The sequence below is a fragment of the Cyprinodon tularosa genome, unplaced genomic scaffold (genome assembly GCF_016077235.1).
Source record: "Cyprinodon tularosa strain WSP-4 unplaced genomic scaffold, ASM1607723v1 ctg467, whole genome shotgun sequence".
Lineage (NCBI taxonomy): Eukaryota > Metazoa > Chordata > Actinopteri > Cyprinodontiformes > Cyprinodontidae > Cyprinodon > Cyprinodon tularosa.
Window position 1 is genome coordinate 779,488 of NW_024039193.1, and position 15,486 is coordinate 794,973.

Here is a 15,486-nt window from a genome sequence, read left to right on the forward strand (position 1 = left end):
GTCCCAGTAAAGACTTCAGTTAACCAGCCCAAACCAGTTTCTGAACTTGTTCATTATCCTGTGTTTCAGAACTTTGAATAAACCTTTGAACTTTTTCCCTGCCTCCTCCGTGTGTGTTCTGCATATGGGCTTGCTTCCTTTGACCCATCATGACACTGTCTTTCTAACTACTATTCAAAAAGAGACCTATTATTTTCGAGAGAAAAAAAATAGGTCTTAAAAATAACAATGAGTCATATCTTAACTGCTACAGTTTATTCTTAGTTTTAGTCACACTATTTTCTGAGCTGGTTCAACTCCCTTGTGGGATCATCACGGACAGAGAAAAGAGGGGTGGCATATGATTGGAGACCAATATGCTGAAGGAGTACCTAATAGCTTCATCATTTATATAAACCAGAATTTGGTATCAAAGCTGTTAGAGATGGAAGAAGTAGAGCTCTGCTTCCCACAGCTGCTCAACACCTCCTGCAGGAAACCAAAGCATTCTTCCTCTCATATATTGCTTCTTTCTGTGCTTCTATCTGTTGTTTCTTTTCTGACTGTGAGTCTTAACCTGCTGGTAATCATTGTTATTGTGCATTTCAGGTAAGCACTCTATTTTAAGACTAAGTGGCACTGAAAATGAATCTTGGTGCACAAGAAAATGATTGTCAATGAAATTTTTTTTTTATAATGCATTACTTATGTTAACTATTATTGTTTAAATAAGTGAAAGGGTCAACATGTGTTTGTGTTTCTAATCTTTCCAGACAGCTTCACACCTCCACAAACATGATTCTTCTCTCTCTGGCTTTCTCAGATTTCTTCGTGGGTTTTCTCTTCTTGTTTCAACTTCTGATGGTAGACGGCTGCTGGTATCTTGGCAACCTCATGTGTGCTCTGTTTCTTACTTTAGATTTAATTCTTGTCTCAGCCTCAGTGGGAAATATGGTGCTTATTTCAATTCTCCTCTACATCCTCTACATTATCCCACTAAGGTCACTCTGAAAAGAGCTAGAGTCTCAGTTTCACTCTGTTGGACTTGTTCTCTAATTTATTCCACTGTGATGTTGAGGGAGAACCTAGATCATTTGGACAAATTTAGTTCCTGTGCTGGAGACTGTACAGCTGAATATGGTCCTACTGAACTTATTATCGATCTTTTTTTAACATTCCTAATTCCCATTACTGTTATTATAGTTCTATATGTTATAGTCTTTGTGGTGGCTTTGTCTCAGATTCGTGTCATGCGCTCTCATGTTGCAGCCCTCACAAATCGGCATTCAAGAAGAGCTCTACCTAAGAAATCTGAATTAAAAGCAGCAAGGACTCTTGGAGTTGTTATAATTGTTTTTCTGTTGTGTCTTTGCCCATATTTCTGTATCTCCATATCCAGCTTAGACATTTTGCTTAATAATTTAACAGGTGTTTATGTTATATCATTATTCTACTTTAATTCCTGTCTAAACCCTCTAATCTATGCATTATTCTATCCTTGGTTTAGAAGGTCTATCAAAATTATTGTTACACTTAAAATTTTCAAGTCTGGCTCCTCAAATACAAACTTACTGCAACCCTAAATACTGTACAGTGTCTAGTAAATCTTTTTAAAATCATTACAATCATGACTTTCATCATCATCATAAATGTATTATTTTGAATTTCATATATAATAGTTATACTTATTTTAAAAAGCTAAAAGAAAATAACACCCTTTTGAAATAATTTTAAATAGTGCTTTTACAGACACTTGCTTTAACCTAAACCATATTTTATTTGCTCTGTTAAATTGTAAAAACAGAAAGGTCCTTTATATATAATCTAGCTCACATTTCTCCCCATATTAACTCAGAATTTATAAATTTCCCCCTGGTTAAATATAATTAATTAGTGCATACAAATATTCAGTAAGCTGCTCTCCTCAAAAGATGACCCATTGTTGTTAATGGCAAGAGGAGTGTAACACCAGAGTGTAACACAAGATTAATAAAATTAAGACCAGTTAAATAATTGCTCACCCCTTAAGCAACTTTGCTTTTGTTAATAAACTGAATTTGAGGTCATATAGTGCTGTCTACATGGCACTATTTAGAAAATTTACCTTGCCTTTGCCTGTATTTTTGTATCTCCCTATTGAGGTTAGAAAACTTGCTCCATACTTTGACAGGTGTTTTTGTTATATTATTGTTTTACTTGAATTCCTGTCTTAACCCACTAATCTATGCATTATTCTACCCTTGGTTTAGAAAGTCTATCAAAACTATTGTTACACTTGAAATATTCAAGTCAGGTTCCTCTAATGTAAACTTACTGCATCCCTAATCACTATACTGTACAGTGTCAAGCAAATCTGTAAACACTATTTTTCCTAATTTCAAAAACTCAACCTCCATGTGTTTTAGCTATATTTTATGTGTTGGACAAATAGATAATAAAGCATTATTTTGAAGGAGAAGGGAAATAATACACAGTTTTGATCAAATAAATACTTTACATTACACCAACACACAGGGGCCAGTGTAAATGGTGAAAAAGGAGAAGGATTCTAAAGGCCTATGATTAACAGGGGACCAGTAAGGACCCTGATAGAATTACAAAAGTGACAGAAATATTATGACAATTGGTAATAAACTTATAATTACCCACTGTTTTTGTTTCAGTAAAACCGTGTTTATTTGTCTTGAAAACATTTCTCAATAGCCTGTGACACACACGCACACCCACACATGCTCGTTCTGCCATCGTAGAGAGGACCATGTGTTGACTACCATTGAATTTCATTGATTTTCAGTCATTCTCAATCCTTTCTATGCCCTAGGCCCTAAAACTAACCCTAAACGTAACCATTACCAATGTATACTTCACATTAACCCTAACCCAATTGACAACTTAGCCCTAAGCCTAACAAAATAGCATGTGAGAACCAGCAAAATGTCCTCACTTTGCAACAATTGGTCCTCTATCTGATGGTGAAGTTGGAAAATGGTCCTCACTCTGTAGGCTATACAGGTACACACACACACACACACATTTACATAATTTTTTTAGGTGGTTAAGTTCACCAACTGCTTCACCTCCTTTATGAAGACTCTGGCAAGCTTTCACGGACGGCGAATCGAGAAGGGGACAGCAAGATGCTGCAGTCAAGGAACCCAAGAAAGGAATTAACATTAGCTCCAACAAGAGAAAGAGGCAAAGACTTGATGGTATGTGTTGTAGCTATTCTATTTCATTTCATCTTGTCCTGTATTAACCTTGTTTATTCTTTCTATTATTTTTAGTAGCCTCTTGTGAAAGTAATCCTTTGCAGGTGCCACGAACTGAATGTTTGACATATTTATAACTCAAGGTCTCTGCCTGCATGAAGAAATGTATGTGCATTACTATATCACGCTGCAACTTACTCTCCACACATTCCTTTATTGTTCCAGTGTGATCTATTTTAAATAAGGACCTTATTTTTTCAATAAAGTGGTACGAGAGATCAGCAGGGATGGTACCGTAGTTTTCCAGCTTCCAGTGCCAGAATATTCAAGCTGTTTTGTGTGAGTAACTCTAGTGTTCTGTTTTTTTTTTCTGATTATCCGATTGTGACCTGTTGCTGTCCTGTGGATCCCGAGTTTCTCTTTACCCTTGTCTGCTCTTTAATCTGCTCTGTTCTGGACTGATTCCTGGATTCAACTGGCTCACCAAACTCGGACTGTTCTTAGGACATCCGCTTGGATTCCCCTTCTGTATCTCATCGGCTCTCTGATCTTCTGGTCTGTGAACTTGAATCTGCTACGACTTTGGCTTTGGACGTTCCCCTCAGGACTTTCTTGCCGCTCTGCTTCGGCTGGCTTCAGCTCCACTCAGAAACAGTGACTATTTAATCTTAATTGTTATCAGCACTTAAAAGTCACTGACCTGAGTTTCTGTTCCGACAATAGATGTTCAATAAAGGCTTGTTTTGAAATATCAAGATCTGTCTGTTTTTGAATATTGGGTCCTAGGTTGTTAGCTCATTACAGTAATATGGTTTTCAACCATGTTTCCCTTCTTTAGAGCTTTTAACTGAAATATGTTTGTCTTGGAGCTGAAGGATTTTTGTTAATAAACCTAATTTAATAAAACTAAATTTATTCCATGTACACTCACCGGCCACTTTATTAGGTACCCCATGCTAGTAACGGGTTGGTCCCCCTTTTGCCTTCAGAACTGCCTCAATTCTTCATGGCATAGATTCAACAAGGTACTGGAAGCATTCCTCAGGGAGTTTGGTCGATATTGACATGATGGCATCACACAGTTGCCGCAGATTTGTCGGCTGCACATCCATGATGCGAATCTCCCGCTCCACCACATCCCAAAGATGCTCTATTGGATTGAGATCTGGTGACTGTGGAGGCCATTTGAGTACAGTGAACTCATTGTCATGTTCAAGAAACCAGTCTGAGATGATTCCAGCTTTATGACATGTCGCATTATCCTGCTGAAAGTAGCCATCAGAAGTTGGGTACATTGTGGTCATAAAGGGATGGACATGGTCAGCAACAATACTCAGGTAGGCTGTGGCGTTGCAACGATGCTCAATCGGTACCAAGGGGCCCAAAGAGTGCCAAGAAAATATTCCCCACACCATGACACCACCACCACCAGCCTGAACCGTTGATACAAGGCAGGATGGATCCATGCTTTCATGTTGTAGACCCCAAATTCTGACCCTACCATCCGAATGTCGGAGCAAAAATCGAGACTCATCAGACCAGGCAACGTTTTTCCAATCTTCTATTGTCCAATTTCGATGAGCTTGTGCAAATTGTAGCCTCAGTTTCCTGTTCTTAGCTGAAAGGAGTGGCACCCGGTGTGGTCTTCTGCTGCTGTAGCCCATCTGCCTCAAAGTTCGGCGTACTGTGCGTTCAGAGATGCTCTTCTGCCCACCTTGGTTGTAACGGGTGGTTATTTGAGTCACTGTTGCCCTTCTATCAGCTCGAACCAGTCTGGCCATTCTCCTCTGACCTCTGGCATCAACAAGGCATTTCCGCCCACAGAACTGCCGCTCACTGGATGTTTTTTCTTTTTCTGACCATTCTCTGTAAACCCTAGAGATGATTGTGCATGAAAATCCCAGTAGATCAGCAGTTTCTGAAATACTCAGACCAGCCCTTCTGGCACCAACAATTATGCCACGTTCATAGTCACTCAAATCACCTTTCTTCCCCATACTGATGCTCGGTTTGAACTGCAGGAGATTGTCTTGACCATGTCTACATGCCTAAATGCACTGAGTTGCCGCCATGTGATTGGCTGCTTAGAAATTAAGTGTTAACGAGCAGTTGGACAGGTGTACCTAATAAAGTGGCCGGTGAGTGTATGTGCAGAATTATCTGTTTGACCAGAATTTGAGCTCAAATCACTCTTTATTTTTTGTTCTAACACACAGCTAGGACGTGTGCTCATAAACAATATACGACAGTCTGAATAATATCTGATTAAATAGATATTTACCACCCCTATTGGGGAGGGCAATAAACATACACATGAATTCCGAGTTGGCTTAGAATTGAATATACCGTAAATCCTCTAATACTGGCCTGTCTCGCTGTCGGTGGAGGTAAATAATGGCCGGACTCTTATACAGGCCGGGGCTATAATTAGAACCAACAATGTTTCTGGGCAGTCCTCAAAAAACTTGTGATAGTAACATACAAGTACCACAGGGGGGGGGGGGGGGGGGGGGCGAAAACAAGCCATTAGCATGGGAAGTCCCATCCTTACACAGAGATTGTAGTTGCCCCAATTGTTCTGATCTGCAAGTGATGAGGAGGAGGAAATTGTGGAGGATTAAACAGAATTGGATAATTTTTGTTTTTTGTTTCACTTCAAACCAAACAAGACAATTTGAGTGAGCGGCAAGGCAATTAAACCTGTAAGTTGCCTTTTGTTATGAATAATTATCACCATGGAAAATGTTTACAATGCACTATGTTTGCTTTGTGGTGAACAGCGTTAAAATTACAGAATTTAGTTGGCCTCCATTGTTCTGAATTCCCCTTAAGCTGTATGATACCTGTAGCCTACTTCCACTTAGCCTTAAACAAATAAAATGTCACTCTGATGGCAGAACAGTTTTTGTCCCTTTTTTTAACTTTCTTTTGTAAGTCGGTTTGGCAAAGATTCCATTCTGTGCAGACTTTTTTTTTTCCTTCTCTTTTTTTGTATTGCCGTGCAGAAAAATTGCCTGGAAGCTGCTGGAAGATGTCTAAATAACCGGTGTTTGTTGATAATGTTCTATATATGGTTATGGTAACTGTGCTTTTTCAATAATTGAACCTTGTATTTTATAGGTTCAAATAGACACAACATCTTGTTTTTATTCATTCCACTGGTGTTTTGTTTAAATAGAAATAGAGGCCTGCCTCCAATTCTGGCCTCCTTTCAATAATGGCCTGGACCAAGATGCACCTGAGTGAAATAAAGGCCCCATCCTATATTAGAGGATTTACGGTAACAGTTATTCACAACATACCAAAGAGCTTGAATAATCTGAGGCGATGGTAGGCAAACAGGTAGCATGAATAGCAGCAGGAACCAAGTGGACAAGATGAACATAATGAACAGCCGGGCCAAGTAGACAGGGGAAAAGAGTAAATGGTTATGCCAACCCTCAGTACCAAGACCATGACACCAAGTCCCGTTGAAGAGAATCATAAGATTGTTTTGTTTTATTATATCTTTTTCAGGTTGTCTGTATAGGTCTTTAGTGTTAATATCTTGAATAGGGTCCCTCATTGCATTTTGTATAAGATTTGTTTACCAAAGAAGATATTCTGATCATAATTCTCACTGTTTATTAACAGGAGCAGAACGGCTGGACAGAGAAATTAAAATAAACACCTTGGCTGAGAACAGCCAGAGAGGGAAGGGGTTGAGCTGAGTACACACAATGGACATTGATAAAGGGTTTGAATAGTTTAGGACTGACTCAAATGACAAGAATAATTAACTAAATTGAGATGTTAGTCATTGATTAGGACATGAGAGCAATGGTGTCAAGGTGCAGCATGCCAATGCAAGGGCTTATTACGGTTCAAGTGAAGGAGGCCCAAATGGGTGTGTGGGTTTTAAATTCAATTCAATTCAATTCAGTTTATTTATATAGCGCCAAATTCACAACACATGTCATCTCAAGGCACTTTACAGTTCAACCAGATCATACAGTCAAATTGATACAAAGTTTTCTATCTAAGGAAAACCAGTTGATTGCATTGACTCATTGACTCAAATACAATCCCCCACACTAAGCATGCTTGTAGCGACAGTGGAGAGGAAAAACTCCCTTTTAACAGGAAGAAACCTCCAGCAGAACCAGGCTCAGTGTGAGCGGCCATCTGCCGAGGCCGACTGGGGTTCAAGGAGACAGAAGCAGAGATACAAAAAGCAGCTGTAAAAGGCGGCCCCGTCCAGGAAACACACAGCCAGGCAGACGAGCTCCAAGGCAGCTCCCATGCCAGAGGACGAAGAGAGCACATCCACTCAGTCACGGTCAGAGAAACAGGACCACACTGGAAAACAGGCCGATCTCCAACATCTATTAACAAGGGTGTTGATAGAAGCAGCACAGCTGATGTTTTTTTCCAGGATGACGTCACAGCCAAACAGGAACAGACGAGGCAAAGCTACTCTGAGGACAAGCAGAGAGAGCAGAAGGTTAGAGATTGAACTAACAGATTCTGCAGAATAGGAGAACAGAGAGAAAATGAAGCAGAATGATGAAATGGGGGTCCCTATGTCCTCCAAAAGTCTAAGCCTATAGCAGCATAACTATAGAGATAGCTCAGGATAACCTGAGCCACCCTAACTATAAGCTTTATCAAAAATGAAAGTTTTAAGCCTAGCCTTAAAAGTAGACAGGGTGTCTGCCTCACGGACTAAAACTGGTAGTTGGTTCCACAGGAGAGGAGCCTGATAACTAAAAGATCTGCCTCCCATTCTACTTTTAGAAATTCTAGGAACGATTAGTAAACCTGCAGATTGAGAGCGAAGTGCTCTGTTAGGAACATAAGGAACAATCAGATCTCTGATATAAGATGGAGCTTGGCCATTTAAGGCTTTATATGTGAGAAGGAGGATTTTAAATTCTATTCTTGATTTAACAGGAAGCCAATGAAGAGAAGCCAGGATAGGAGAGATATGATCTCTCTTTTTCATTTTCATTAGAACTCTGGCTGCAGCATTTTGGATCAGCTGAAGGCTTTTAACTACAGTTTGTGGACTTCCTGATAGTAAAGAATTACAATAGTCCAGCCTTGAAGTAACAAATGCATGGACTAGTTTCTCAGCATCACCCCTGGACAGGATATTTCTAATTTTTGCAATGTTCCTCAGATGAAAGAAGGAAATTCTAGAAACCTCTTTGATATGGGATTTAAATGACAGGTCCTGATCAAAAATAACACCAAGATTTTTTACTTTATTATCTGAAATCAGTTAATGAGCTTTGTGGGACCTCAGCTGAGGTACAGAGGGTTGTTTTTTAATATTAAGTTAGTTCATTGTGTTTTTTATGCCTGTAAGGTTAAAGTTTTTGTTTTCATTTCTCTGTTGTTTCTATATATATATATATATATATATATATATATATATATATATATATATATATATATATATATATATATATATATATATATATATATATATATATATATATATATGTGGAAATTGCAGTAAAGTCCAAGAGACAATTTCTCACGTTGAGCACACCAAAGCGTGTGTCGTTTATTTTTCAAGGAAAAAACCACTAAAAACAAAATGGCGCTGCCCAGCCAAACCAACCGGCGTCGGGCTACATGTCATCACGCCTTCATAACATTTAAAGGGACCGCGATCCCTGAACAGTAATACTTACAAGCAGTAACTACAGACAGAACCAAGTGCTTTGTTTACTATGAACGGTATGTAGAACCACACTTAATAAGAAAGGTGAATTATGTCGGTTACATTCACTACACACGTCCCCCCAGAATTCACCATAACCAAAGTAAAAACAGTCAACGGGGAGGTGGGCGTATTAACCGCCCACAACGGCTGTGCTGTACCGAAGGTCGATGAGACCCCACTGCGGCAGGCGTCCCGTCATGACACGGGTGTGGGGCATGGGGTGTGGGGGGCCCGGGAGGGAGGGGGGTAGGGGATGGGGGCAGAACCGGAGGCCGTCCGCGTCGAGGGGGTTGGGCCAGTTCCACAGGCCTGGCCACATCCAAGTGAGCCGGTTTGAGACGATCAATGGAGATTCGCTCCAGTTTACCGCCCCTGTCCACCAAAAAATGTTTGTCCCCTGCTTCCAAAATACGGAATGGGCCCTCGTACGGCGGGCGTAGCGGTCCCCTGTGGGCATCGTGACGAATGAAAACATAATCAGCCGTCTGAAGCCCAGTGGGAATGTGCGACTGAGGGAGGCCGTGATGGGAAGTAGGGACAGGTGCGAAAAGCCTTGCATTATCCAATAGAGTTGACCGCTGGAGAGTAGCAGACCAAGGAACTGTGGTGTTAGGGACAAAATCCCCCGGGACCCGAAGCGGCTGACCATAAACAAGTTCGGCGGAGGAGGACTGCAAGTCCTCTTTTGGCGCGGTCCTGATGCCCAGCATCACCCACGGAAGTTTGTCAACCCAGTTGCCGTCCTGGAGGCTGGCACGCAGGGCAGCTTTCATTGACCTATGAAAACGTTCACAGAGTCCGTTAGCCTGTGGGTGATACGCAGTTGTGCGGTGGAGGTCTACCCCGAGGCTCTGTGCGACAGCATTCCACAGCTCCGACGTGAACTGCGCGCCTCGGTCAGAGGATATATCCGAAGGGGCGCTGAAACGAGCAACCCAGGTTCCGACGAAGGCCCGCGTCATCTCCACAGTTGCCGCCGACGTCAGCGGCACGGCCTCAGGCCAGCGGGTGGTCCTGTCAACCATGGTCAACAGGTATGTGAAACCGTGAGAAGATGGCAGAGGGCCGACCAGATCCACATTCACATGGTCGAAACGCCTCTCTGGAACCGGGAACAACCCTAGCGGGGCCTTAGTGTGACGGTGCACTTTGGCCCGTTGGCACTCAACACAGGTGCTAGCCCAGTCCCTAACGTCCTTCTTAAGGCCATGCCAGACAAACTTAGCTGCAACCAGCCTCTGTGATGCTTTCGAACCTGGGTGGGAGAGACCATGGATGGCATCAAAAACTTTTCGTCTCCATCCTGTGGGAACTATTGGCCGCGGACTGCCTGTGGAGACATCACACAGGAGCGTGGTGCCAGCATCTCCAAAAACCACGTTCTCGATCTGCAGCCCTGTAGTTGAGGTCCTCAGGAGTTGCACGTCCGGGTCTGTGGTTTGGTCCCCTGACATGCGGTGGTAATCCAAACCAAGATGGACTGCCCCCGCCACGGCCCGTGACAGGCAGTCTGCCACGTAGTTGTTCTTACCAGCGACATGTTGCAAGTCTGTAGTAAACTCCGAAATATAGGACAGATGACGCTGTTGGCGGGCAGACCACGGCTCGGCCACCTTGGCCATGGCAAAAGTCAGCGGTTTGTGGTCCACAAAAGCAGTGAAGTGTCGACCTTCCAGCAGGGAACGAAAATGTCTGATGGCGAGGTAGAGACCCAGCAGCTCCCGGTCGAAAGTACTGTATTTACGCTCGCTGGCGCGCAGCTGACGGCTAAAGAAAGCCAGCGGCTGCCAGGCCCCGCCTACCCACTACTCGTAGACAGCACCGACAGCGTAATCCGAGGCGTCCGAGGTGATGGCGATGGAGGCTGTTGGAGAAGGATGCGCCAGCATGGTGGCATTCGCCAGGGCTGCCTTAATGTCGGCGAAAGCCTTGTCCCTGCTCTCTGACCAGTCCACGAGGTGCTTGGGCTTACCTTTCAAGGCCTCGTGCAAAGGTGCATAAGCTGAGCAGCTCGAGGGATGAAATGGTGGTAAAAATTCACCATGCCGAGGAACTCCTGCAAGGATTTGACAGTGAGCGGGCGTGGGAACTGTGTTACTGCCTCCACCTTAGATGGGAGAGGGACAGCACCGTCCTTAGTGACTCTGTGTCCCAGGAAATCAATGGTGGACAGACCAAACTGGCACTTGGCGGGGTTGACAATTAGCCCGTGTTGGCTAAGACGCTCAAAAAGTGTTCGGAGGTGCGCAAGGTGCTGAAGCTTGGATGTGCTCGCTACGAGGATGTCATCCAAGTACACAAAAAGAAAAGGTAGGTCTCGTAGAACAGAGTCCATGAGGCGTTGAAAAGATTGGGCGGCGTTTTTAAGGCCGAACGGCATGCGCAGGAACTCAAAAAGACCAAATGGCGGGATTACGGCAGTTTTGGGAATGTCCAGCGGGTGCACCGGCACCTGATGATATCCCCGGACGAGGTCCACCTTGGAAAAAATCACCTTGCCTGCCAGGTGAGCTGAAAAATCCTGTATGTTCGGCACCGGGTATCGGTCGGGCGTCGTTGCCTCATTAAGCCGCCGGTAGTCACCACATGGGCGCCAGCCGCCGCCCGGTTTGGGGACAATGTGGAGGGGTGATGCCCACGGGCTTTCCATGTTTGCAAATTCAGCCTTTGCAACGGCAAGCTTGGTCGGGTCGAGGCGCCGAGCACGGGCGTGGACGGGTGGGCCAATAGTGACGAGATGGTGCTCCACACCATGCTTAACAGCGGATGCAGAGAAAGTGGGCTGAGTAAGCGCTGGGAAATCGGCAAGTAGACGGTGGAAGTCATCTGAGGCTGAGAGCATGCTAGATAGTCGCATGGGGTCAGTCCCGCTGAGTGTGCACGTATAAGAACAAAATGTGGTAGCGTCAATCAAACGGCGGTTTTTTACATCCACCAACAGTCCCTGTGCACACAGAAAATCGGCTCCGAGGAGGGGAACGGCCACCTTTGCAGTAACGAAATCCCAGCCGAACTGCTGTCCTCCGAAACACAATTCAACGTACCTCGTTCCGTACGTGCGGATGGGGCTACCATTGGCAGCTTCCATAGGTGGGCCGTGGCTGTCGGTCACCATGTCCAAACGGGATGCGGGCAGGACGCTCCTCTGTGCTCCCGTGTCACACAGGAAACGCCGTCCGGAGATGCTGTCGCGGATGAAAAGCAGCCTGCCTACGCGGCCGACACTCATGGCCACTACTGAGCGCCGGCCCCGGCATTTCCCGACCCGCCGAAACTGCATGGTGGACGACATTTGTTAGCCTTGGGTCCAAACTTGGCATGATAAAAACACAAGGCTGGAGACTGTTGGGGGCCAGAAGATTGTCGCCGACGAGAAGTGGCTGCAGAGATGAGTGTGGAGCCGTCCAGCGTCGAAGGAGCGATGTGTGCGGGCAAAAGCGCGGCCACACAATGTTCCTGACTTGCCAGGAAGAATTTGTCAGCCTCCTCAGCCAGCCTCCGACAGTCAGTGATTGTGGTGTTGGCTAGTGCAGCCCTGACTTGAGAAGGCAGCTGACGTAGAAAAAGTTGGATGAAAAGAAAATCGGGTCTGTGTTCACCCAAGAGATCCAGCATACGGTCCATGAGCTCAGATGGTTTGCTGTCACCCAGTCCTTGAAGGGAGAAAAGCCTGCTGGCTCTCTCAGCGTCTGACAGTTCAAAAGTTTTCAGCAGGTGGGCTTTGAGCGCTGCATACTTCTCAGTTGCCGGAGGGTTTTTAGGAAGACTGACCACTCTGGATGCCGTTGAATTTCCGAGAGCCGACACAACGTAGTAGTACTTTATTTCATCCGCGGTGATCGGTCATGGCGTTCGCGGTCATGGTCATGGAGTGTCTCTGGATACGTCCAGCAGACTAACGTCGGGGTCACCAGTGTGGAAATTGCAGTAAAGTCCAAGAGACAATTTCTCACGTTGAGCACACCAAAGCGTGTGTCGTTTATTTTTCAAGGAAAAAACCACTAAAAACAAAATGGCGCTGCCCAGCCAAACCAACCGGCGTCGGGCTACACGTCATCACGCCTTCATAACATTTAAAGGGACCGCGATCCCTGAACAGTAATACTTACAAGCAGTAACTACAGACAGAACCAAGTGCTTTGTTTACTATGAACGGTATGTAGAACCACACTTAATAAGAAAGGTGAATTATGTCGGTTACATTCACTACATATATATATATATATATCAGACATGTTCACAAGTCATTTTTTGCAAGTCCAAGTCAAGTCTCAAGTCTTGAGAGCTCAAGTCCAAGTCAAGTCTCAAGTCATGAGAAGGCCTGTCGCAATAATCAATTAATCGCACAAAAAATTCTAATCACTTGATTCATTTAAAAAAGTGCAATAATTTTCGTGCTTGCTTGTTTTTCATCTCCGTCACTGAGACGGTATAGCTTAAAGGTCGCTATTATATCTATGGAATTATCATTATCTTGAACTGCTAAATGAAAAATACAATTAAAAAAAGCACACGCAAAAATTTTTTTCAGATAAATTTTGCATTTTCTTACAGTATTTACCTGACATTTGTGGTTACAACTTTTTCTAGTTTTAGCAGTAAATGTCTGCTCTTTTATTGAAAATGAGGACTGTGGAAAAAAAACAATCACAATCCTGCCGTCCACGTACTGTTGCGTCAGTGACGTCAGTGTGTTGCACAGGGAAAAATATGGTTTATGGTTTTCTTTCATTTAAGTGTTAGTTTTATGCTTTGCATGTTTGGAGAGGAAGATATGATTTGTTTTTCTTTGTATTTTCTTCTTGAGCTTTGCATGTTTTGATGTTTCTTTTTTATATGATTGTTTTCCTTTATTTTAGACTTTTGAATTTTTCCTGCATGTTGGGTTAGGTTTGGTTTGTTTTTCCCTTGTGACAATCCATGCGCACTGGACTGAAGTAGTTGTCTGAGGAGGCGGAGTGCATTAATTGCGCTGCGTAATGCTGCGCTCAGGTGTGAGCAAGGGCTGATTAAAGCCGACATAAAAGGAGTCTAAAGGAAAGGAGAAAGAGAACGGAATCTGCAGGTGACAGGCATATATCTTCCGACGGGGTTTTGGCGCGTGGATGCTGGATGCGCGTGGATGCTGGCGTTCTCCTTGCTTCTCTTTTTAGCTGGATCGGTCTGGAAAGGGGTTTGGCACGCCAGGGAGTGGAACAGTGCTGGAGCACCGCAGAGTCAGCTGTGGATCAGCCAGTGGGTGCTCCAGGTCGATCACTCGCACCAGAAGCAGCACAACAAGCGGAGCCCAACTTCCAGCCTGTGATTTTTAAGGAAAACTCTTGAATTTTAGGTTTTATCAGGAGAAGAAAAGGACTGTTTTATTATGCCACTTTTGCTGTGGCTTTTTGTATAAATAAAACACTTGAACTTGAGTGCTTCACGGTTTGGGTCTTTGAGTTTTTTTTTTGTTTTTTTTTGTTTTTTACCTCTTCTGTGTGCGGGTAAGGCGAGCGGCGATCAGTCAAGTTAGTAAAACAAAAAACACTTGAATAAGTGTTTTTACACTGGAATAAAATATTGTTCACAAGTCGGAAATCACGAGTCTCAGTCGAGTCTGAAGTCCTTTAAATGCAAGTCTAAGTCGAGTCTGAAGTCATTAAATATGCGACTTAAGTGCGACTCCAGTACGAGTCACAAACTCGAGTCCCCATCCCTGATATATATATATATATATATATATATATATATATATATATATATATATATATATATATATATATATATATATATATATATATATATATATATATATATATATATAGCATGGGAGTCGACCCCTGCCTGGTGGCATGTGTTAGGAATCCAGTGTGTGTGGGTTGTTTGTGTGTTCCTTCTCTCTCCACCACCAGGTGGTGCCCTGTCCTCGTTTGTCCTCCCTGCACACCTGTGGCTCCTCGGCGCCAGAGTGTCTTTGCTCTTCGGCAGGAAGACTTCCTGTGTAACTGGATACCTGCACCTTCTCCCCCCCGGAAGGATTTACTGAGTACACACTGAGCAGGGGAAACCCCATTCCAGCATAATTCAAGCTGCAGTCTCATTTCCCACGGTCCCTTAACTGATCTCTGTGATCTCTCCTTCAGACTTTCCAGTTCTGGTTCACCAGTTCTCTGAGTTCCAGATTCAACCTCCGTTCACTTTACCTCAAATAAACCTTTTAAACTTTTCTCTTTGGTCTCTAAGTGGTTTCTCTGCATGTGGGTCAGATTCCTTTAACCGATCATGACAGCATGGATCTCCAGCTACCTCACAGACAGGCCACAGTATGTCAGGCTGAAAGACACCATCTCTGAAACAGTGGTCAGAATCACTGAAGCGCCCCAGGGCACAGTGCTGGCCCCTGTCCTTTTCACCTTATACACCTCGGACTTCAACAGAGAGGAGGAGTACAGGAGTCTGATGGGGGCTTTGCCACCTGGTGCTGCACCAACTACCTGGAGCTCAACATCGCCAAAATGAAGAAGCCAGTCATAGACTTTTGGAGGAATGGACCAAAAACTATAGGCTAGTACTATTGGAGGGGTGGCCAGTACTGAAGGTACTGCT

The 15,486-nt window shown here is 43.9% G+C and overlaps 1 pseudogene; it reads left to right on the plus strand.

Moving 5' to 3' along the window:
• The first annotated feature begins 340 nt into the window (after positions 1 to 340).
• On the plus strand, positions 341 to 1,562 carry LOC119794071 (annotated as a pseudogene).
• Positions 1,563 to 15,486: the final 13,924 nt, after the last annotated feature.